General features: G+C 40.8%; 1 long non-coding RNA gene across 1 annotated transcript; it reads right to left on the bottom strand.

Annotated features, from left to right (window-relative positions):
• Positions 1–10,957: 10,957 nt before the first annotated feature.
• Positions 10,958–23,482, bottom strand: LOC144318089 (uncharacterized). The gene is made up of 3 exons (XR_013383940.1): positions 23,402–23,482; positions 18,259–18,375; positions 10,958–11,100 (listed from the first exon to the last, which is right to left on the bottom strand). It is a non-coding gene; the product is annotated as an uncharacterized LOC144318089 (long non-coding RNA).
• Between the last annotated feature and the right edge of the window lie 1,372 nt (positions 23,483–24,854).

Raw genomic sequence — 24,854 nt, 5'->3', positions numbered from 1 at the left:
CTGCTCCTGGATTCTAGAAACTAGCAACCAAGAGCAGCTCTCCACAGCTTATGGTCTATTCCACCTTGTCTATCATTGTAGGATGGGGACAAGATTTATTAATGTGTGATTGTTTCCCACCTTCCCACTCTGTCCCCATCACACTAATAAAGATCTTGTCTGTCTGATTCCTGTTTCTTATTTATGTTAGATGTATACAGACTGAGGGACTGGAGAAGGAAAGAGAGAGAGAGAGAGAGAGAGAGAGAGAGAGAAAGAGAGAGGCCACTAGGTCAAAAAAGGTAAAAAGAGGAGGAGTAAATGAGATTTTTAAAAAGCTGGAAGGGCACTTGATGGGGATGAGCACTGGGTGTTATTCTATATGTTGGCAAATTGAACACCAATAAAAAATAAATTTATAAAAAAAGAGCTGGAAGGCAACAGGGAAGAAAGAAAGAATAGAAATTATAGGTGGGGGAGACGAAAATAGAAACTTAGAATTTGGAATTTCTTGGGGGAGATGTTCCACACCAACATATCTGGGGGAGCATGTAGGAGGAAGATTTTGAGAAAAGTTGCATATACTTAAAAATTAGGATGTTTTTTAAAAATTGAGAGATTGATTTAGAGGACACGAGTAGAGGGAGGGATGAAGGGAGATGGAGAGAATTTCAGGCAGATTTTCCCCTGAGCACAGAGCCCGTGAGGGGCTTATCCAAGACCCTGAGATCATGGCCTGAGCTAAAATTAAGAGTCAGATGGACACTCAACTGACTGAGCCACCCTAGACCCCACAGATTAGAGACTTTTTAATGTTCTGCAAGAGACAAAAAAGATTGGAATTCCTTTTAAATTATTTTTGGCAGATATAATGTGTTTTTTTTTAATTTATTTATGATAGTCACAGAGAGAGAGAGAGAGAGAGAGAGAGAGGCAGAGACACAGGCAGAGGGAGAAGCAGGCCCCATGCGCACCTGGGAGCCCGACGTGGGACTCGATCCTGGGTCTCCAGGATCACGCCCTGGGCCAAAGGCAGGCGCCAAACCGCTGCGCCACCCAGGGATCCCCTATAATGTGGTTTTTACTTTTTTTTTTTTTTTATTTACTTATGATAGTCACACAGAGAGAGAGAGGCAGAGACACAGGCAGAGGGAGAAGCAGGCTCCATGCACCGGGAGCCTGATATGGGATTCGATCCCGGGTCTCCAGGATCGCGCCCTGGGCCAAAGGCAGGCGCCAAACGGCTGCGCCACCCAGGGATCCCCTATAATGTGGTTTTTAAATGTAATTCATGCAGAAAGTGGCCACATGGACCCTAGTCTATGTTTGGGTTACACTTGTAAAAGTATTCTAGAGCTTTTATTTCTTATGTCATCACTACTTATGAAATATCATTCATTTGTTCATAAAGTATTTATTGAAATGTCTTTGTGTAAGTAAAATCTTCCCTGGTCCTTGACATCTTTTTGCATCTCCTCTGCCTACCCTCTCAACAGCTATGAGAGGTAATTACTGCTCCTTTCCTCCTCCCACAGCACTTTGTACCTCTGACATTGCACTACACAATGCACTGTATTTTACTCATTGCACATCTGTCTCCCCAACTCAATTATGATCTAGAGGAAAGAGACTTTATTATTCTCTTTAAGTCCCCAGATCTGACATGTCTTCTGACAACAAGTGCTTAGCAATTATATACCACCAAATTCATGATGATACAAGTGACATAAGTGCTGTTACAGTGAATGGTGCCAGAGAGTGGCAGGAAAGAGGAAGGTATCACAAAGGAAAGCATGCTAGATTTCATCTTGAACTATATGCAGGAGGGACCCACTGAGTAGAAAAAGTTAGAAAAGGGATCTCATGCAGAAATCAGCATAAGAACAGCAAAGAGGCTGGAGAATTTGTGTAAACAGCGAGTGGCAGGATATCTCAACTGGCTGGACACAAGGCACCTGAGAGGATAGCAGGAAATGAGGCATCCAAGGTGGGTTGTGGCCAGATGGGAAGGGTCTTGCTAAATGTCTGGACTTGATTCTCCAGTCAAGGGGCCCCATAACGGGTTTTAGTGGAGGAGAGACCTACGATATTTGAGGTAGAGGGCTCTGCTGGCAGGGCTCCTCTGCTGTTGACCAGCCCTCCGCTGGGCTCCCCCAGAAACTCAACTCCAGATAGATGCATAGCCTTTGTTCCCTGTGGAGCATCTGCTCTAGAACTCTGGACATTTTCCTAGGTTCATAATCATAGCTGAAAGACCTAAATAGAAATGAAAGACCCCTGTGTATCTGACCCCTAAATCCAGAATTTAGAGCCAACCAACAGTAGGTGAGCTCTTGGCTTCCCCCTTTCTTAGCTCCACTCTGACTCTGCTCTTAGTATGCAAATGTCACCAGAAATCTCAAAATCTGCTCTTCACACCATCCTGGTAGAAGTTTTGATCAAGGCCTGCTTCTGTGTGCCATTCAAAAACATGTTCAGAAGAATATTATCTTGTTGAGAAGATTTGCTCTGTAATGAGTTCTCTGAACTTGGCTACAGCAGGTGAGGGCTCTGACAACAAAATAGGCTGTGTGGGGCAGGGCTCGGGAATGGACAAAAGTAGACCTGGAAGCAGGTCCTAGGCTGGATTTCTGGTACATCCTTCTGCAGCTGTTCCCTCTTCACAGAGATAATGAGGCCCGTCTAGGCCCAGCCCTTATGTAGAGAGTCCTGGGCCCAGGCATTTGTGCTGAGCTGCAGCCATGATGGGGCATGCTGCTTTTAGCTGCTAAATCACACAGACCCTAGCCCTTTCCCTTCTTTTCTATACCCATGGGGGTCCTCTCCAGCAAGGAGCAGGGAGCAGGGATCCAGCCCCAGCTTCAAGAGGCTAAGGGCACCCGATGGGATGAGCACTGGGTGTTATACTATATGTTGGCAAATTGAATTTAAATTAAAGAGATGCCAAAAAAAAAAAAAAAAGAGGCTAAGGATTGGTTCGGAGTTTCCATGCCATTTCGCTCTTGTCCTGGCATGTACCCCCATTAGGCTGCTACTTTTTCAGACTGTTGTGCTCTGCCTTTTCACATGCTATGATACTGGAATTCAAGGAGTGAGGTTCTCTGTGGGTTGCTAGAAAGTGCTAAAGGAACAAAATACAGGTTTTAAAGGCCCAGAGGTGTGTTCCAGGAAGTCAGGCATTCCCTGAATATATCTACTCCAGTGCACTGCTTCTGTAGGTTCCACTCTGTGTTCCATTGCTTCTCTCTGCAATATTTTAACTAATAAAAATGTTTTCACAACCCCGTGTTCCCTTTATCTCTCCCCTTTCTCATCACCCATATCTTGCCCAATGTCAGCTGCTCTAGAGGAAGAACTAATGCTACTCTCTGTTCAGATCCACTACCTGACACCACACCATCTGGAACAGGCCTGAATAGCTGTGATTCACAAGCAGTGAGAGTTGCTGAGCAGCTGCCTTACAGGCTCTGAAGCATTCTGGGCCTCTGCAAGTAATGGTTGTTGCTCTCACTGGACATGTAGTAGATCATAGACAAAAGTAGATGGACTGGAGCTTGACTTAAGGTAATTGGTGAGAGGTAAGTATGCAGTCATTTGGAGCCGTAGTCACTACACCAGGTGTATGGGCCAATGGTTTAATTAAGAGACATTTATTTAGTTCTGAGTGTATGTCCCTTCAGTTACCTCACTACATCCTTGCAACAAAATTTTGAAGTAGGTTTTACTCCTTCCATTTTCATCAGTAAGCAAATGGAAGTCGGAGACATGTGATAAAGTATCCAGCATCCTGCCCCTGGAAGTGGAAGAACCACACTTCAGGTGTAATAATATCTTCCCCAGGCCCATACTCTTTCTAGTTCACCACTTACTAGGTGAGGGAGAATCCAGCACCAAGATCCCCTCCTCACCAGGGGTGGTTTAGGCACAGGCTGTGCAGAGGAAAATCATTTGCGGGAATTCCTGGGAGCTGAATGGGCTAATGATAATGATAATTATCCAGCAGAGCCATGGGCTTACAGCTTCCCTGGGAAGCCCCCAGCTAAGTCACGGAATCATTGCTAGTGTTTTTACAGGTCTGGCTGTGTTGCTGCAGCAGTGGCTGAAATGTGTCATGAGTGTCTTTTTATCTGATAAGGGTGTTTCCACCATCAGTTGACCTCGATATTTGAAAATCTGAGGAGTTTGCGTTGTCATCTTCCATCTCCCAAAGGACATTCAAAGTTATTACAAAAAAAAAAAAAAAAGAAGAAGAGAAAAAGAAAAAGAGAGAAGAAAGAAAGAAGGAAAGAAAGAAAGAAAAATGAGAAGGGGATGTGGAGAGAGAGAGAGAGAGAGAGAGAGAGAAAGAAACGGAGAGCTACCTCTACTTCACTCTGCCATGGCCCTCACATCCTCATTCCTTTGAATAGAAGATGGGAGTGAGGTCTGCTGAGGATCAAAATGATCCTTGCCAGGGTGTAGGATTAAGGTAGCAATAGAATGGGCTAGTTTAGACAGGATCCATCACTAACTCTTCAGAAGTTAGAAATCTTCAGGGACTCCAGGGGCCATTTTTATCCTCTATTTATTTGTTCTCACTCCATTCCCAGGTCCTTGAGAAGAGGGTTTGGCTTATAGTCTTACCTCATCAAGCTGGCCCATCTTATGCCTTCCTCACATCTCTAGCCTTAAATCCAGAGCAAGAACTGGCATCCCCACAGTATTTCTGGGGATCTTCCCCAAGAAGACCATGAAAGAGACCCAGGGCATGGAGATGCCAGGTTTCAAAGACTCCTGATTCCTCATCCCTGGTCTTCCCATCCAGGTGTAGCCATGAAACTTGTGTGTTACTTTACCAGTTGGCCCCAGTACCACTCAGGTCCTGCCAAACACATGTCAGAGAATGTGGAACTTTGCCTGTGTACGGACCTTATCTATGCCCTCACTGCTTTTTTTTTTTTTTTTTTTGCCCTCACTGCTTGATCAAGCACAAGATCATGCCCTGTGAGTGGAATGGTGATGTTCTGTAGCCCAGTTCCAGGCCTTCAAGCAGTGGTCAGTACTTTGTTCTCGCATATCTAAGAGAGTCATAGGTCAGACACTCTGGGTGAACTTGAAATCCAATTCAAAGGTAGTTTTGGGGGCCATCTCCCCACTCAAGGCTAAAGTACACAATATGGAAAGGGTAACTCTGGAGAAGAAGAAAGAAAATGTCAACTGTAAAATCAAAATGAGTTCCTTCTCTGCAGTAATTTTATCTTCTAGAAAAATTGGCTTCATTGGTCTAATCCTCTATTTCTCGTTCCCTACTTTTACTTCTAAACTGGAAGCCCCTGTCATAGTCTGGTCTCTGTCCTTCTGAAACTTCTTAGACAAGGGAAGTGAGCAAGAGAAAGTCCAGAATTGCCAGAGGGATTTAAAAGGAAAGTAGTTTGGAAACTGAAATTCACCTCAGGGAACTTTCTAGAGAATTACCTTCCTCCTGAGATCAGAATGGAAGAAGTCAACCCTATTTGGAAGATCCTATTTTCTGTTTTCAAATAGGTAGTGCAATGAACAATTTGAGGGGCCAGTGGGGGAGGTTTCAACCTACAGAGTCTCATGGGTGTCTTTGGGGAAATGTTCACCATTCCCTCCATGATAATGTCTCCAGTCATAAAGCAAAGTTCTCTACAAAATCCTACTTGCATATTGTGTAAGAGGAAGGCTCTCTTCCACTCAGTCTGGCCTCTGTCCTTCTGATCCAGAAAGAAAAAGGGTAGATCTTTGACCTGAAAACTTGTGTAGGTGCACTAATATGAATGGTTGGCATGAAGTTGATCCCTAGAGAGGCAGGAGGAGGATCCCAAGAGAAGAATTCTTCCAAGAGAAGAATTCCTGATCTTGGGAAGATGAGCTGAAGCCAGTTTGAAGGTGAAGAAAAAGGTGATTGAAGGGGGCACGAAAGATCTGAGAGGTATATCTGCAGGAGATTTTCTAGGACAGGGAAAGAACTAGAATTGGGAAATGAGAAATTTATCTTAAAATAGGGGCTAAGTGGAGTCCAGAGTTTTTATTCCTAGGATCATAGGTTGAGGAAAGGCTGAGAACTAGAGGTAGAGAACCAATATGAAGGGTTGCTCTATGGAAAGAATCTGTGACCTACACATGACCTATGCATAGTATATACTTGATATTTATTTGCAATACTTCAGTTTATTTTAGTAACTATTTCTTGAGCATGCATTATGTGTTAAGTACTATGGCAGGCACTGAAAATATAAATCTGAGATATACAAGGATTAAGGAACTACAGAAGAGAAGCTCTTAAGAATATAGTCTCCTCCTATTTCAATTAAAGCAAAGAATATGGATAGGGGGACATTACCAGTTCAGGAAACTCATGAAGGATACTAGATATCATTGAGATACCTCAAGGATATTAAATATTTATTGAATTGCATAAGACACATTTTGAGACACTGTAAGAAAAAAAAAAGATGAATAAGAGAGTCCCAGGAAGCTTCCTGTCTAGTGGAGAGACAAACATATACACACCCAACTGAATCCTGTAATGGGTAAATGCCATGATAGAGCATACATAATGTGATAAGAAATTGTGAGAAAATAATGGTAAATTCTGCCATTTTCTGGAAGGACATTGTAAGTGAAGGGACTTGCATGAACAAAGGTATAGAGTGTGACAGTATAGAGTGTTTGGTCGAACTCTGAGGAATCAAGCAGCAGGAAAACTAGATCCTAAAAATAGGAAGAGAGAAAGAGGGAGGGAAGAATTAATGGACATTCTGCGAATGGAGAAATTGTCATTCATTTTTCCTTGCTGCTGAATTATGATGCTTTTCCTGAGGGGATTTGGGAGTTGAGGAGAGGAGAGTCACCTGGAATGTGACTGATGAATGTTGCAAGAAGACCCTAAAATAACAGGGTGGTTCATTTGCAAGCACTAAACACCAGTCTAGTTTTATTGCTCTCTAGGCTCTACTCCTATAGATATGATATCAAACTATGGGGAGTAGAGGCTAGAGATGAAAGTAGAGTTAAGGACAGTGCTTTATGGGCTGCTCATAGTTCCTCTGATATTTCTTGGAGCTTGGAGAAAGAAGGAAGGGGAAAGGTGATGGTATCTGAGTGCCATCAAGGATCATGCCTTCCTCCTTTGATACATTTAGACCAGAGGAAGCAAAAGTAACACAAAGAAAGGCAAGATTGACCTGAGGCAGAAGGAAGGAGATTCTGAGTGTTTATACCCATTTTATTCATAAGGGAGGAGATGAAACCACAGCTGTCCAAGAAGAGGAACTTTACTCCTTGTACTGCTGATAAGGGTAACAGAGATCTCAACCTTTTGCCATTGGAGGGTCATCGAGGGCCCAATAATGTTGCTGGCATAGGCTTTTAAGGAGGAGAAGGTAGAGCTAACCATAGTCAGTGATAATAGTCCACTAACTTAGGTGTGTAAGGAGTGGGTAGCTTCACTCACTCAAAGCCTCACTCATCTTGGCAATTCTTCACTGGTAACCAAAAGGGGATCTGATGGTACCTGTAGGCACACTTGCCTCTGAAATCCCAGCCTCAGGCCAAGTCTTCATGCTTATGGGAGGCAGCTGACCCCTCAACAAGAGAGAGTTCACTTTTGAAACTATGATAAATGTTCATTTCTATTCCATAGAAAGAAAGGGTCCCTGCATGTTATTGATTACCTACAATGTGCTAGCTGTTTTACATAAGATACTCCATTTGATTCTTATAATAAGCCTAGAGACTGAATTAAATGAAGAATGCGTGTGGAATATATGTTCAACAAATGGCAGTTGCTGTTATTATGAAATATGTACTATAATTTCCATTTTCTAATGAGGAAAGTGATGCTAAGAGAGGTTGCTTTACTTTCTGAGGACACATAATTAGTAAGTGGTGTAGTAGGATTTGGCTTACAGGTTTTAATAATTCCAAAGCTTATGCTCTTTCAACCATACCTTATAGACACTCAGTTTCTAAGAATATTTGTCATTCCCAGAGTCCCTTAGACAGGGTGGGCATGGTTTCCTCTTTTAGACAACAATGTGGCTGTATATAGTGGAATTATATAAATATGTATGTGTACTCTTTAGCCTCCAATTCAAATTCCTGGGTGTTTATTGGAATGACAATATAATCGAAGTATTTATATGTAAAGGTGTTTCTTAAAGTCTTGCTTATAACTGCCAAATATTAAAACAATGAGGAAATAGTGTATTAAATTATAACCTATAAGCACAAAAAGATATTTTCAATCATTAAAAATAAGTACAAAAATTAAGCATTAATATGAGAAATCTTTATTTCCTATTTAAAGTGAAATGAAAAAAAAAAACAAAAAAACAAAACAAAACCACCTAGGGTATAGATGGTTTTTGTACTGGGATAGTAGCCTTGTAAATGATGATGGGTGTGCAAAGACTGGAATTAACATGCCAAAAGGATGAGTTGCTTTATGTTTGTGATTTTTTTTGAAACTTTCTGATAATATTGCATCATGCTTCCGATAATTTTATAGTGTTTTAAAAGACTCACTGCTGGATTGATAAACTCCTACACCACAGGTGATATCTCTGAGAGCCAATGGGTTTGGTGGTGCTAGTGTTGGGCTCATGACTTGGATGGCTTCCTGGGAAACTTCTGCAGTAAGGGATCATAACCTCTGACCTTTAAATTCAAACTTCTGCTGGTCCTGCAGACACCAGGTAATTGGAGAAACATATGTATACTTCAAACTATACTTTATTTTTTTAAAAGATTTACTTATTAGTTTATTCATGATAGGCAGAGAAAGAGAGAGAGAGAGAGACAGGCAGAGGGAGAAGCAGGCCCCATGCCAGGAGGCCGACTTGGGACTCGGTCCCGGAACTCCAGGATTGCACCCTGGGCCAAAGGCAGACGCTAAACTGCTAAGCCACCCAGGGATCCCTCAAACTATACTTTATATAGTTCAAGAAACTATAGTGTTGTGTCATGGATGCCCAAGGAAGCAGAAGCACAAGACAGTATCAGGTCTGAGGATTTTAATTCATTTTTAGCAGAGAAAAATTTAAATTTTTAAAAAGGTGACATATAATTTATTTCTCAAACTGGAGTACTTATTTTTTTAAATTTAAATTTAAATTGCCAACACATTATAACACCCAGTGCTCATCCCATCAAGTGCCCTCCTCAGTGCCCATCATCCAGTTACCCCATTCCCCCCACCAACCACCCCTTCCACAACCCTATGTTTGTTTCCCACAGTTAAGAGTTTCTCATGGTTTGTCTTACTCTCTAATTTTTCCCACTCAGTTTCCTTCCCTCCCTTATAATCCATTTCACTATTTCTTATATTCCATGTATGAGTGAAACCATATGATGATTATCCTTCTCTGATTGACTTACTTCATTCAGCATAATAGCCTCCAGTTCCATCCATGTCAAAGCAAATGGTGGGTATTCATCCTTTCTAACGGATGAATAATATACCACATCTTCTTTATCCATTCATCTATCAAAGGACGTTGTGGCTCCTTCTAAGTTTGGCTATTGTGGACATTGCTGCTATGAATATTGGTGTGCAGGTGTCCTAGCATTTCAGTACATCAGTATCTTTGGGGTACTTGTGCAATTGCTGGGCTGTAGGGTAGCTCTATTTTTAACTCTTTGAGGAACCTCCACACTGTTTTCCAGAGTGGCTGTACCAGTTTGCATCCCCACCAACAGTACAAGAGGGCTCCTCTTTCTCAACCTGGAGTACTTCTGAGTGGATAGTGTAACCTTGTACAGTTCACAGTAAATTGGAATGGATCATCATCCTATGCCAGGACTCACGAAGCATTGCACCAAGCATGGGACATAACGATTTAAATGATGTAACATGAGAGTCAACAACCTGAACATGAAGAAAATTGATGGCTTCTGATATTCAATAATTTCTCATTTGAAACTTGAGATGGGCTGTTAAGGCAAATTATTGAACAAAATCTGGGGAAACTATGCATTTTCTAGAAACCTAGTAAATACAGTTTTCCATCTGACAATATGTTATACAAGATTACTGGCTTGCTGTGGTGAACTTGAGACTAACTCGTTTTGCCAATCAAGAAATAGTTATTGTCTAATTCTGCAAAGAAATGAAAAACTAATATTTATGAGACTGGATATTTTTCCTGGTCTAGTGGGTGAAAGAAGTTAAACTAGTATTCTCTTCACTTCGAACAAAGCATCCCACAATAATCTTCAACTCTGCCCTAATCTTGGTGAATATGCCCCCCCTGCCCCATCTGGCTAGGTTTGAACTGAGAAGAAGAAAGTAAGTTTCTAATCTCATGTGTAGATGTGTCTTCAAAGTTTTCATGGGCTGCCACTAGTGGTGTTCTGTTGTTAAGTGTGTAGGCTGTGATGCTCCAGAGCCTCCTAAGTCCATACTTTTCAGCACATTCTGTGAAGGCAAAGCTGATGGGATTGGTGAGGACTGTAGAGATATACCCAGGTTTTCTGAGTGTACTAATGGCAACACTATGGCCAGAAGATGTCCAGATGGCCTTGTATTTGACCAAAGCCACTCATGCTGTAACAGGCCCTGAACAGAAGAATGAGGCTGAGGGGTGCCTGGCTGGCTCAGTTGGAAGAGTATGCGACTCTTGATCTTGGGGTAGTGAGTTTGAACCCCATATTTGATGTAGTGATTGCTTAAATAAATAAAAACTTAAAAAAAGAGGGGTGGTAGGGGATGAAGCCTTTCTAGAGTTTATTTCAATTCAATAAATACATGAAACATGATGTTGTTTTGCTAATCATTTCTATTATTCTCTTTCTTTTATCATTACCATTTAGAAAGTAATTTTCATGTTGGATACTCCATGAAGAGAATTAAACAGACATGATCCCATTTGTTTTATAGATTTGCACCCTAAAAGAGAATGTGCTCATAGCTAGAAAATACATTTTATTTTATTTTTGTTAAGATTGTATTTATTTATTTGAGAGAGAGAGAGCATGAGCAGGGGGGAGGGGTAGAAGGAGAAGCATACTCCCACTTGCTAAACAGGAAGCCTTATGTGGGATTTGATCTCAGGACCTTGCGATCATGACATGAGCTGAAGGCAGACACTCAACTGACTGAGCCACTCAGGTGCCCTAGAAAATACATTTTAAACAAATAAATTGACAACCCATTTACAATGAACTCAAGCCAAAAATAACTTTATCTTTATTTTACTCTATTTCTCAAACTGAACTCATTTTCTGCTGAATCAGTTCTCCCTCAAAACTTCTCAATGAACTCTTCTTCTCCCAGTCACTCATGACTGCTAGCTGATTGATTATATTCTCCACCTTTGCAGGAGGCCTTCCTGGACCCAACTTGACCATTTACAGAGATTAGGTAACTGACTTACTCTCAACCATTTTAATATTGGCTCTAGTCATTAACACTTTAATTTCCTCAATATTATTTCATAAATACTATCCTATGGCTTTTGCACACTCTCCAACTTCTCACTAGAGAACCAGGTAACAATAGAAAAATCTGTACATGTACAGAGAATGCAATGACCATTCTTTAAGTTACTTTATCTTCATATAAAGAGCCAGTATAGTGAGCTCCACTGCCTTCATCTCCAGGATTGTTGGAAACCCATTTCTCTTGCTACATCATGAATTCACATTAATTTGTCAGTCTTGAAAACTAGTTTCTGGAGTCTTTGTAAGATGAAAGATCTTTATTCTGAGTCTCCAAGAATAACTTTAAAAATTAACTCTTCCCATTATCTCACTAAATCCAGAGATCCTCTAGCCATGCATCTTAATAGTCATACTAGCTATTGGGCACTCTTTTTTTTTCTGTATAACTAACTGTACACAACTTTACATGTTAACACAGTTAATTTCCACAATAACCTTATACAAAAGGTATTACTGTCTACATTTTATAAATGAAACTGAAGGTTGGAGAGATTAAGCCACTTGGCCAAGATCAAGTCTCTAGTACATGACAGAGAAGGTGTTCAAACAACTCTTTGATTTCATCTCTGTGACAAGGATTCACCTTTTCTATTTAGGATTGGGCAGTACCCATGATTCCTGATTTCCAGGGTATTGCTTCTCTACTATTCTCATAAAGAACTTATTCCAGCTTTACCTAAATATGGAATGGTTGTGTTGTTTTCTTTCCACAGATTACCACTGATACACAGGTGATTCAAATCATAAGCAAACACTAGGAGGCGTTCTATCAAGTACAACTTGTTTTTAGCCACTCTGCACCGAGCAAAATGACTAGAAGGAAGAACTCACCACAAAAGAAAGAATCAGAAACAGTATACTCTCCCACAGAGTTAAGAATTTGGATTAAAATTCAATGTTAGAAAGCCAATTCAGAAGCACTATTATAAAGCTACTGGTGGCTCTAGAAAAAAGCATAAAGGATTCAAGAGACTTCATGACTGCAGAATTTAGACCTAATCAGGCCAAAATTAAAAATCAATTAAATGAGATGCAATCCAAACTGGAGGTCCTAACAATGAGGGCTAACGAGGTAAAAGAATGAGTGACTGACATAGAAGACAAGTTGATGGCAAGGAAGGATGAGGAGGAAAAAGAGAAAAACAAAAGATCATGAGGAGAGATTAAGGGAAATAAATGACAGCCTCACAAAGAAAAATCTACATTTAATTGGGGTTCCCGAGGGCGCCGAAAGGGACAAAGGGACAGAGGACCAGAAAGTGTATCTGAACAAATCATAGCTGAGAACTTCCCTAACTTGAGAAGTGAAACAGGCATTCACATCAGGAGATAGAGAGATCCCACCTAAAATCAATAAAAACCCTTCAACACCCTGACATTTAATAGTGAAACTTGCAAATTCCAAAGATAAAGAGAAGATCCTTAAAGCAGCAAAAGACAAAAATCCCTAAACTTTATGGGGGGAAGTATTGGGTTAACAGCAGACCTCTCTCCACAGAGACCTGACAGGCCAGAAAGGGTTGGCAGGATATATTCAGGGTCCTAAATGAGAAGAACATGCAGCCAAGAATATTTTATCCAGCAAGACTCTCATTCACAATAGAAGGAGAGATAAATATAGTCAGGAACTGAAAGAATATGTGACCACCAAACCAGCTTTGCAAGAAATATTAAGGGGGACTCTGTAAAAGAAAGAGGAAATCCAAGGAAACAATCCACAAAACAGGGACTGAATAGGTATTATGATGACACTAAATTCATATCTTTCAATAGTAACTCTGAGCATGAATGGGCTTAAAGATCCCATCAAAAGGTGCAGGGTTTCAGACTGGATAAAAAAGCAAGACCCATCTATTTGCTGTCTACAAGAGACTCATTATAGATGTAAGGACACCTGCAGCCTGAAAATAAAAGGTTGGAGAACCATTTACCATTCAAATGGTCCTCAAAAGAAAGCAGGGATAGCCATCCTCATATTAGATAAATTAAAGTTTATGCCAAAGACTGTAGTAAGAGATGAAGAGGGACACTATATCATACTTAAAGGATCTATCCAACAAGAGGACCTAACAATCATGAATATTTATGCCCCAAATGCGGGAGTTGCCAAGTATATCAATCAATTAATAACCAAAGTTAAGACATACTTAGATAATAATACTCTTATACTTGGAGACTTGAACACAGCGCTTTCTACAACTGAAAGATATTTTAAGCACAAAATCTCCCAAGAAACAAGGGCTTTAAATGATACACTGGACCAGATGGATTTCACAGATATCTACAGAACTTTACATCCAAACGCAATTGAATACACATTCTTCTCAAGTGCACATGGAACTTTCTCCAGAATAGACCACATGCTGGGTCACAAATCAGCTCTTAGCCTATACCAAAAGATTGGGATCATCCCATGCATATTTTCAGACTATAATGCTTTGAAACTAGAACTCAATCACAAAGAAGAAATTTGGAAGAAATTCAAACACGTGGAGGTTAAAGAGCATCCTGTTAAAAGATGAAAGGGTCAACCAAGAAATTAGAGAAGAATTAAAAAGATTCAAGGAAACTAATGAGAATGAAGATACAACTGTTCAAATCTTTGGGATACAGCAAAAGCAGTCCTGAGAGGGAAATACATCGCAATACAAGCATCCATCCAAAAGCTGGAAAGAACTCAAATACAAAAGCTAATCTTGCACCTAAAGGAGCTAGAGAAGGAACAGCAAATAAAACCTTCACCCAGCACCAGAAGAGAGTTAATAAAGATTCGAGCAGAACTCAATGAAATAGAAACCAGAACAACTGTGGAACAGATCAACAAAACCAGGAGTTGGTTTTTTGAAAGAATTAATAAGATAGGTAAATCATTAGCAAGCCTTATTAAAAACAAAAGAGAAAACACTCAAATTAATAAAAAAAAGGTTGAAAAAGGAGAGATCACCACCAATACACAAAGGAAATACAAACGATTTTTAAAACTTATTATGAACAGCGATATACCAATAAATTAGGTAATCTAGAAGAAATGGACGCATTTCTTTAAAACCACAAACTACCAAAACTGAAACAGGAAGAAATAGAAAACCTAAACAGGCAGATAATAAGGGAGAATATTGAAGCAGTCATCAAAAACCTCCCAAGACACAAAAGTCCAGGGCCAGATGGCTTCCCTGGGGAATTCTATCAAACGTTTATAGAAGAAACCATACCTATTCTACTAAAGCTGTTTGGAAATATAGAAAGAGATGGAATACTTCCAAACTTGTTCTATGTGGCCAGCATCACCTTAATTCAAAAACCAGACAAAGACCCCACCAAAAAGGAGAATTATAGACCGATATCCCTGATGAACATGGATGCAAAAATTCTCAACAAGATACTAGCCAATAGGATCCAACAATACATTAAGAAAATTATTCACCATGACCAAGTGGGATTTATCCCTGGAATGCAAGGCTGGTTCAACACTCGTAAAGTAATCTTGTGATAGATCATACCTATCACAAAAACAAGAACCATATGATCCTCTTAAGAGATGCAGAGAAAGCATTTGACAAAATACAGATCCATTCCTGATCAAAACTCTTCAAGTGTAGGTATAGAGGGAACATTCCTCAGCATCTTAAAAGCCATCTATGAAAAGCCCACAGCAAATATCATTCTCAATGGGGAAGCACTGGGAGCCCTTCCCCTAATATGAGGAACACGACAGGGATGTCCACTCTCAGCACTGTTATTCAACATAGTACTAGAAGTCCTAGCCTCAGCAATCAGACAACAAAAGAATAAAAGGCATTCAAATTGGCAAAGAAGAAGTCAAACTCTCCCTCTTTGCAGGTGACATGATACTGTACATAGAAACCCAAAAGACTCTAACCCAAGATTGCTAGAAGTCATCCAGCAATTTGGCAGTGTGGCAGGATACAAAATCAGTGCCCAGAAATCAGTGGCATTTCTACACACGAACAATGAGACTGAAGAAAGAGAAATTAAGGAGTCAACCCCATTTAGAATTGCACCCAAAAGCATAAGATACCTAGGAATAAACCTAACCAAAGAGGTAAAGGATCTGTACCCTAAAAACTACAGAACACATCTGAAAGAAATTGAGGAAGATACAAAGAGATGGAAAAATATTCCATGCTCATGGATTGGAAGAATTAATATTGTGAAAATGTCAGTGCTACCCAGGGCAATTTTCACATTTAATGCAATCCTTATCAAAATACCGTGGACTTTTTTCAGAGAGTTGGAACAAATCATCTTAAGATTTATGTGGAATCAGAAAAGACTCCAAATATCAGGGGAATATTGAAAAAGAAAACCAGAGCCTGGGGCATCACAACGCTACATTTCAGGTTGTACTACAAAGCTGTGGTCATCAAGACAGTGTGGTACTGGCACAAAAACAGACACATAGATCAATGGAACAGAATAGAGAATCCAGAAATGGGCCCTCCACTCTATGGTCAACTAATATTCCACAAAGCAGAAAGACTATCCACTGGAAAAAGGACCATCTCTTCAATAAATGGTGCTGGGAAAATTGGACAGCCACATGCAGAAGAATAAAACTAGATCATTCTCTTAAACCACACACAAAGATAAACTCGAAATGGATGAAAGATCTAAATGTGAGATAAGAATCCATCCAAATCCTAGAGGAGAACACAGGCAACACCCTTTTTGAACTTGGCCACTGCAACTTCTTGCAAGATACATCTATGAAGGCAAGGGAAACAAAAGCAAAAATGAATTATTGGGACTTCATCAAGATCAAAAGTTTCTGCACAGCAAAAGAAACAGTTGTCAACAAAACTAAAAGACAACCTACAGAATGGGAGAAGATATTTGCAAATGACATTTCAGATGAAGGGCTAGTATCCAAAATCTATAAAGAACTGGGGGTTATTCTGTATGTTGGTAAATTGAACACCAATAAAAAAATAAAAAAATAAAAAAAAGCACTTATTAAACTCACCACCTAAGAAACAAACAATCCAATCATGAAATGGGCAAAAGACATGAACAGAAATTTCACAGAGGAAGACAGACATGGCTCACAAGCACATGAGAAAATGCTCTGCATCACTGGCCATCAGGGAAATACAAATCGGAACCACAATGAGATACCACCTCACACCAGTGAGAATGGTGAACATTAACAAGACAGGAAACAACAAATGTTGGAGAGGATGTGGAGAAAGGGAACCCTCTTGCACTGTTGGTGGGAATGTGAACTGGTGCAGCCACTCTGGAAAACTGTGTTAAGGTTCCTCAAAGAGTTAAAAATAGAGCTACCCTAGAACCCAGCAATTGCACTGCTGGGGATTTACCCCAAAGATACAGATGCAGTGAAACACCGGGACACCTGCACCCCAATGTTTTTTTTTTAAAATTTTATTTATTTATGATAGTCACACACACAGAGAGAGAGAGAGGCAGAGACACAGACAGAGGGAGAAGCAGGCTCCATGCACCGGGAGCCTGACGTGGGATTCGATCCGGGGTCTCCAGGATCGCGCCCTGGGCCAAAGGCAGGCGCCAAACCACTGCGCCACCCATTGATCCCCCACCCCAATGTTTATAGCAGCAATGTCCACAATAGCCAAACTGTGGAAGGAGCTTCCGTGTCCATCGAAAGATGAATGGATAAAGAATATGTGGTTTATGTATACATTGGAATATTACTCAGCCATTAGAAACGACGAATACCCACCATTTGCTTCAACCTGGATGGAACTGGAGGGTATTATGCTGAGTGAAATAAGTCAATCAGAGAAGGACAAACATTATATGGTCTCATTCATTTGGGGAATATAAAAAATAGTGAAAGGGAACAACGGAGAGATAATGAGTGGGAAATATCTATGAGGGTGACGGAACATGAGAGACTCCTAACTCTGGGAAACAAACAAGGGGTAGTGGAAGGGGAGGTCAGCGGGTGTTTGGGGTGACTGGGTGACAGGCGCTGAGGGGGGCACTTGATGGGATGAGCATTAGGTGTTATCGTATATATTGGCAAATTGAACTCGAATAAAAAAAAAGTGTCAGTCGCCCAACCGACTGTTCACTCAGTGGCTCTGATCTGTCTTTATTTTAAGATGTGACATTTTGTTAATAGTATTTTTTGTATTAATTTTTACTTTTAAAAATTATATTAAATGTTGTTTCTCTTGCAAATAAATAAATAAATAAAAGTTTTGCCAAAAGCCACCAGAACCGGACACCCCATCAACATTTAAGAAACAATGAAAAATTCCGGAACATAGGAAAAAGCTTCCCAATTCATTTACATTTCACTCAAACCTGATAAAGATAAAGAGTCAGCAAATATTTATTGACTATCTATTATATCCCTGGTAATTCTGGGTCCTGAGGATCAGGGAGGGGCAAATAAAATACCTAAATTTTTTCTTCTTTGTGGCTCTCATAATCCCTCAGAAATAAATCATGTTCCTGGGTGGGAAAATTCAACATTGTCAATTTTCACAGATCAATATCTTAATGTTCTAATTTAAAATCTCAAAGGGTATATGTGTGTTTATTTGATAAATTGATTATAAGTTTCATCAAGAAAAATACATCAATGAAAGCGATCAAGAAAATATTTCTTAAAAAAAGAAAAGTAATAAAGACATCTCCATGAGATATCAAAAATGTTATATAAAGGATTTTTGTATTAGTGAGAAATAATAGGAAGTTCAGAAATACTTTTGTATTTATTGAAATTTATTTGATATTTTTCCTTTCAAGCTACTGGTTTCCCTTAAATGGTGCACTATTTTGCTTTTTCCCATATATCAGTGGGTATGCATGATTCAGTACCTGTACAGTCAGAGTTTTGGGGTCTTCAGGTAGTGATGGAAGTAGGAGGTAGATGGTAAGCTGAATGTTTCACTCTCAGGAGATCAGAAAGATTTTCAGACCAATTTTCAGGATACTCTAAAATGGAAAGAAAAATAAAGGTTTTCTCTTGAGGGAATCAAACAGTGGCAAGTAGTAAGGTATGAGAATTTGGGGGATCCTCGAGATTAATTTTTATATAATTGTTGTAAAACTCTCTTAATTTTCCAGAGAGATCTTGAGCTGGGTTACTTGCCCTTCTGTATGCCAATGCATCTCTTTACCTATCAAAGGAGAATGAATGTTGGGGAGTAATTTAGATAATGGAGGCTCTATAGATATGATGTATAGGCAGGTGAATCCTAACCTGAGTTGTAAGTATGTGGATGGTAAAGCATCTGGGTGGAGTCAAGTCAGCAAACTGAGGAAGTGAAGCCAATCAGGACCTCTACCAACAAGATGGGTCTGAGACAGGAATCAGGTCCAGAAAAAGGAAAACAGTAAAACTGGATTTATTGAGCACTCTCCATGTGCCAGGCACATGTCCCTGGAAAGCACTGGGTATGTTGACAAAATGTGGAAACTCTACTAAAAAAAAGTTTAGTTGAGTGGATCGGATGCTAGGGAGGCTGTGTAGGCAAGCAACCCAATTTGGGCTGTTGCCCCTGCTGAGTAATTCTATGGTACTCGGCAACATTTCGATTTCCCCCACTAGTCTCTGAGTTCCTGAAGAGTAGGGATGGTGTCTCAATTTTTGAATCCCAGTATTTAACATAATACCCTCACACAGTGGGCATTCAAAAACTGCATGTCAGTGTGGACACCAGCTTCCAAAATGGCCTTCAGTGATTCTTGCCTGCTGGTTCTTTCCCATACTAAGACTAGCTTATCTAAGTACTAGAATACTGTGGATATATTGCTCCTCTTGGGATCATGCTCTTCCTTGGATCACTTACCCTGGGAGAAATAGCTGCCACTCTAGGAGCCCTAAAGAGAGGTCCACAGAGAGATACTGAGACCTCCTGCCAACAGCCAGCACCAGCTTGCCAGCCGTGTGAGTGAATCAACTTCAAAATGGCTCCTCTGGATTTAGTCAAGCCTTCAATGACTATTCCAGCCAATATCTTGACTGCAACCTGAAGTTCTTATGACAGAATCCAATCCAGAACCACTCAGCCAAGCTGCTCCTGAATTACAGAAACCATATGAAATAATAAATATTTCTTATTGTTTTAATAGCTACGTTTTAGGATAAAACCAACTAACTTTTATCAAGCACCTACTCTGTGTCAAATTCTAGGGATCCAAAGATAAATTTTGCTCTGGGCATATGAGTCACCTTCTTCCAGAGAAGGCTGAAAGGAGGTGAGATGCACTGAGCCAAATTCTTGGCTCAGCCTAAGGATCTGCTTTCAGGCCAAACTGGCAGCGGTCCCTACACCTGTGTCCACTCTTATCTGCCTGGCTGGCTTAATTCCAGTTCTAAGGGAGCACAGCTGTTGGCAGTGGCAAATATATGGCTCGGGGTCATCAAGGTGTGAAAAAAAAAAAAAAAGCACTGACACCTGCATCAAGGTGAGGAAAAATAAGCCTTGACACCTGGGTAGTACTGACCACCCTCTTCACCAACATACTTCGCCCTCCCCTGATCTGTTTTTCATAGAGAGTCAGACTCTACCAAAATTAGGTCACGATGTTCCTTACACCTATTGCCACTACCCCTTCCAGAATGAGGAGAAGGGGGCATAGGTACAAGGTCCACATTTCTCTGGTAGTAATTGCCCTCTCCTTATCCTTGCTCTGGGATGTAATAAGAGAAGGCATTTGGCAGCTGCAGCATCCTATGGCTGCCCTGTCTTTCCCCTCCAGAGCTGTGGCAATAAAAGCAGAAGGGGACCCGGGAAGAAGTTGAGCAGGGCTAACTGTGCTCTTTCATGAACTGGATTCCTCCCAGGACCTTTGCTACTGGCCTTGAGTGTAGGGCCCAGTCCTGCAGAAGGAAAACTACATTCTTCAATTAAATGCTCCGGTATCTCAACTCAGCTCCTTGTATGCTTTTTCTGGTGCTGGCTTGGTACCATGATTTCCAGCACAGTGCTCTTCATTCTCTCTGTGGGTTTCCACATCCCTAAGGGAACTTGGCCTCAGTGCTGAGTTAATGCTTTCAATTATAAGCAGTTGTGTCAGATTAGCCAGGTCTTCTGCTGAAGGGGTTCTGCTGGATTTCTCTCCCCAGTGGGGGTTGGTGCTTGTTCTCATGAATCTGGGATGGGTGGAGATATGAACATGAAAGCCTTGAGGACCTGTGGTCATAAGATGGCAGCTATGCTGCTCCCACAGTGATAAAGAGGTCTTCTCTTCTACAGGGCTGGGCCAGGAAGCTGACTGTGACCAAGGTTGGTGTGGAGGCATAATGGGAAGATGCCGCTCTGGGTCTCCTACTCTTTTCACCCTTCTTCCTTCCCACAGGTGGGGAGGGGAGCTCCCCGGAAATGGGGTGGTAGGCATCTGTTTCCATGAGGCTACTACATGGAGTCTCTCCCACCACATGCCCTGGGCTCTGGGTAGAGGAACTAGAAGTCTAGCCTTCAGACTGATATAATGGAGCCCTAGGAAAGGCCCCAATATATCCAAAGGCCTTGAGCCTTCAAAACTCTGGAAGTCTCCTGGGTGGCAGGAGGTCCCAATATTGGAGCCTGTCTGGTGACTTCCTGTTTTTGTATTTCTTTTTTTCTTTCTTTTCTTTTTGCAGGTGTGGCTGTTCTGCTGCAAGGACATGTGAGTCAAGAATAACACCACCTCCCTCTTCCTGAAACTCACTCATTTTCCTCTCCTTTCTTCCAATTCTGCACTCCCTTCTTCCATAATGAAGTCAGGACTAGAACCGCAAGCCACCAGCCACTTTGCTGGATTCCAGAATGTCAAAGCTGAGAGACAACAGAGCTCATCAAATCCAAAATGCCTCACTTGATAGATGAGAAAACTAAAGCAAAGAGAGGGGAAGTGACTTGTCCTTCATTACTCAGCATCAGGATTTATCCATATGTTCTGATGCCAACATCAGTGCAGTCTCAATTACTAGCAGCCTATATTGGTCTTTGTGTTGTCTTTTCACCTCTCAAACCTCACCCACTTTGTGGTACCTAGGCATTGGGCTATGGGTGTGAGACAAGACTAAGGTCCAGACTGGGGGACTCAGAAGAGGAGAGTAAGGACAGCATGAGCTTTGGAGTGAGACTGTCTGGAAACAGTACATGCACAATAAAGATTTGGGGAAAGAATGGATTATTGAACTGGTAATAATCTTAATCTTTCAGTTTTGAGAAATTTTTCTGAGGCTCATCTAAAAATGAGGACAATATTTCTCTCATAGGACCATTGCAGGAATTAACATTTAAGCAAAACAATGTGTATAAATCCTCTAAACAAAGCACCAATCCCATCATATGCCTCTACAAAAGGTAGCTGTTTTACTGATAATGAACTTGAACAGCATGTGAAGTATTCATACAAGGAGTGCTATTATCCTGGTTACTTGCTTCTGTGATGACAATTTTATTTTATGTGTTGGTACTAATTGATTTTTAAAGCTTTCTGAGTCATAAAAGGTGCTCAGATTCTGCTGAAAAAAGTATCATGAATGTTTAATAAGTTCTCCCACAGGCATAGGAAAGGAGCATAGCAGTATCTACTGGGGACCAGGCTAACTTGAAGGTAGCCCTTCCCCCTTGCAGAAGTCATCAGTAAGCGAGACCAACAGTGGAGCTTTACACTACAGTGACAGATGCTTTCTCCTTACAGACCCAGCCTATAGGCCAGTGTCTTACTTTAACAATGGGCCCTTGTATCAACAGAACCAACCAAGTTCTTCCCCACAGATGCAGGCTCACATCTGTGCACATACCTAGTATGTGCCCTCACTGGCATAAATGACAAGACTGTTCCCTAGGAATGGAATAATGTTAATGTCCTGTATCCTGAGTTCTGAGCCTGGAAAGAACAGCCTGTGGAATTGAATCCACAGTGAGTGGGAGAGGAGGAATAATAGAGAGCCCAAGTTCAGTCTGTAATTCATTCTCAAATATCATAAGATTCTGGCAGACAAAACCCTTTGCAGATAGTTTCTTCCTGAAAAGGAGACATAGTGTCTGACACACATGGTAAACTATGGTGTAAACACTACATTAGCAGATGGGGGAGGGGTACTTGCCACGTGGGATTTTATTTTTATTTTTATTTTTTTAAAGATTTTATTTATTTATTCATGAGAGACACACAGAGAGAGGCAGAGACACAGGCAGGGGGAGAAGCAGGTTCCATGCAGGGAGTCCGATGTGGGACTCGATCCTCCTACTGGGATCACGCCCTGAGCCTAAGGCAGATGCTCAACTCAGGCATCCCGCCATATGGAACTTTAAAGGTCATACTTAGGCCCTGCCCATTTTGAGTCAAGAATGAGGAGAGAATGGTTACTTTCCACAATGTCTGCATCCTGCAGGCTCACAAAAATCTCACTTGAATGTTCCCCTTTGTTTTTTTCTGCATCAAAGGAGATCTAGTTGACTTGCTGGCCATTGGTAGCTGGAACTTTGGCCCTTGGAAATAAGAGTCTTTCCACGGCTAGGGCATGAGGGTGAAGGCAAGAGAAAGAGTCCTTCAGGCTGGGTGGAAAATAATGGTGCCAGAGGAGACCTGGAAATGGATATTGCAGAGGGGAAAGAAGCTGGTGTCTCAGAGAAACTGACATCTGCTGGTGGGAAGGGCTGGTGGCGGCAGCAGATGTAGAGAAATAGCAACAGAAAATGGAGAGTGGGCCGTCAAAACACTCAAAGGATCATAGAAAACAAGGAATAGGGGAGAAGGGGCTTGGTGATGGAGAAGCACCCAGGCCGATAAGAATGCAGAGCCCTAGGCTTGTCTTCTGGGAAACAATCAGAAAGGATTGGGGGTCTCACAGGCATTTAGGCTTGGAGTTGGACAAAGAGGATTATAAGATTAGATCTGACTTGCTTATAGAGTTGCCTGAGTCAGTGGTAAGTCACTATTTAATTATGAAAATGGTACATTTCCACAATTGTTTTTAAAATTAGATAGCACAAAGTAATTTGACATACAAATAACTTACCCCTGTTTCTTTCTTCTTCTCTTCCCAGGTTCTCCAGAGATAACCATCCTGGAAGTGCAGTGTTAGAATGAATTGCAGTGACTGCTTTTCTTCTTGTTCTAACAGCTAAGTAAACTTTCTGGAAGTTACCTATCAGCTAGCAAGCTAATTCTCACCTATAGTATTTCATCCAAATTTTTCTGCCTAAAGTATCCACTCCACCAATATATCTTTTCCTTATCTTGCCCACAAATCACTTAAATAAAAAATCTGGATATGTTAATCCCCCCAAACTCCAACATCTCCCCCTGCCCTTAAGATACCCAATTTGTGCTAGTTTACTTTCATTAAAAACAAAAACAAAAACAACTTCCTAACTATAAAATACCTGAACTAGGAAAAATAGATAAGGAGTTTGTGATCTAGTTTACAAAGGGTTCATCATAGGCTTAGTATAATCAGGAACAAACCTAGTGTTTATGCATATGTTAATAGGCTATAAAGATACTGACTGTGGCAGAGGAACTAAATATTCTAAGATATTAAAGCACCTCCAAGTAAAGGATTCATAATATATTTAATAGCACATTCCTTGGGGGTCAGAAGAGCTACATTAAATGTATTCACAGATTGAAAATTACATCTTAATTTTGGAAACAGTAAATATTTATTTATTTATTTTATTATTATTTTTTAAATAATAAATTTATTTTTTATTGATGTTCAATTTGCCAACATACAGAATAACACCCAGTGCTCATCTCGTCAAGTGCATTTTTCTTTTTTCTTTTTTAAAAAAAAATTTTTTTTTTTATTTATGATAGTCACACACAGAGAGAGAGAGACAGACAGAGAGAGACAGAGACACAGGCAGAGGGAGAAGCAGGCTCCATGCACCGGGAGCCCGACGTGGGATTCGATCCCGGGTCTCCAGGATCGCGCCCTGGGCCAAAGGCAGGCGCTAAACCACTGCGCCACCCAGGGATCCCTCGTCAAGTGCATTTTTAAAGATTTATTTATTTATTCATGAGAAACACACACACACACGCACAGAGGCAGAGACATAGGCAGAGACATAGGCAGAGGGAGGCAGTGGGACTCGATCCCGGAGCCCCAGGATCATGTCCTGGGCTGAAGGCAGATGCTAAACCACTGAGCCACCTGGAAACAATAAATATAAAACAATGAACGCCTTAGGATCAAAGGCAGATAGTATCTGTACCACAGCCCCAATACAGAAAATGTACACATATCTTTGATCTTACAAATAGAAAAATACTATTCAATGGGTCCTGAAGAAAAAAAAGTTTAAGTTAAAAACACTTATATGTTGAGTAAATTAATATTTCTTAGTTCATCTTAACTCTAAAAATCCAACAGGAGTTATTACAAAGTGCATAATAAAAACTGATTTCAGACATGGTGTGGGAAGATTCCAGGGGTCTGCTGATGTTAATGTAGATCAACTCTCTGC

This window comes from Canis aureus, chromosome 8 (assembly GCF_053574225.1).
Source record: "Canis aureus isolate CA01 chromosome 8, VMU_Caureus_v.1.0, whole genome shotgun sequence".
NCBI classification, from domain to species: Eukaryota; Metazoa; Chordata; class Mammalia; order Carnivora; family Canidae; genus Canis; species Canis aureus.
This window is presented reverse-complemented; position numbering and strand designations above follow the sequence as displayed.